Raw genomic sequence first — 252 nt, forward strand, 5'->3', positions numbered from 1 at the left:
TAAATATGATTGATTGGATCGAGGTTATAACATCGTTGATTATTACGGACTCACATTACATTGAACTGATTTAGCAATAAAAATTTATATGTAACATCGAGCTTTTTTATCAGGGGATCGATTTTGTACCTTGAAACGAGGTGCAAATTACAAAAGTAAACGAATTCACTAGAATACTAATAATTTCATTGGTCAACATCTAGTAAATTTAGTCACTTGTAATTTTCATCTCGTTTCAAGATATAGAATTGA

This window comes from Atta colombica, unplaced genomic scaffold, assembly GCF_001594045.1.
Source record: "Atta colombica isolate Treedump-2 unplaced genomic scaffold, Acol1.0 scaffold12, whole genome shotgun sequence".
Taxonomy (NCBI): Eukaryota; Metazoa; Arthropoda; class Insecta; order Hymenoptera; family Formicidae; genus Atta; species Atta colombica.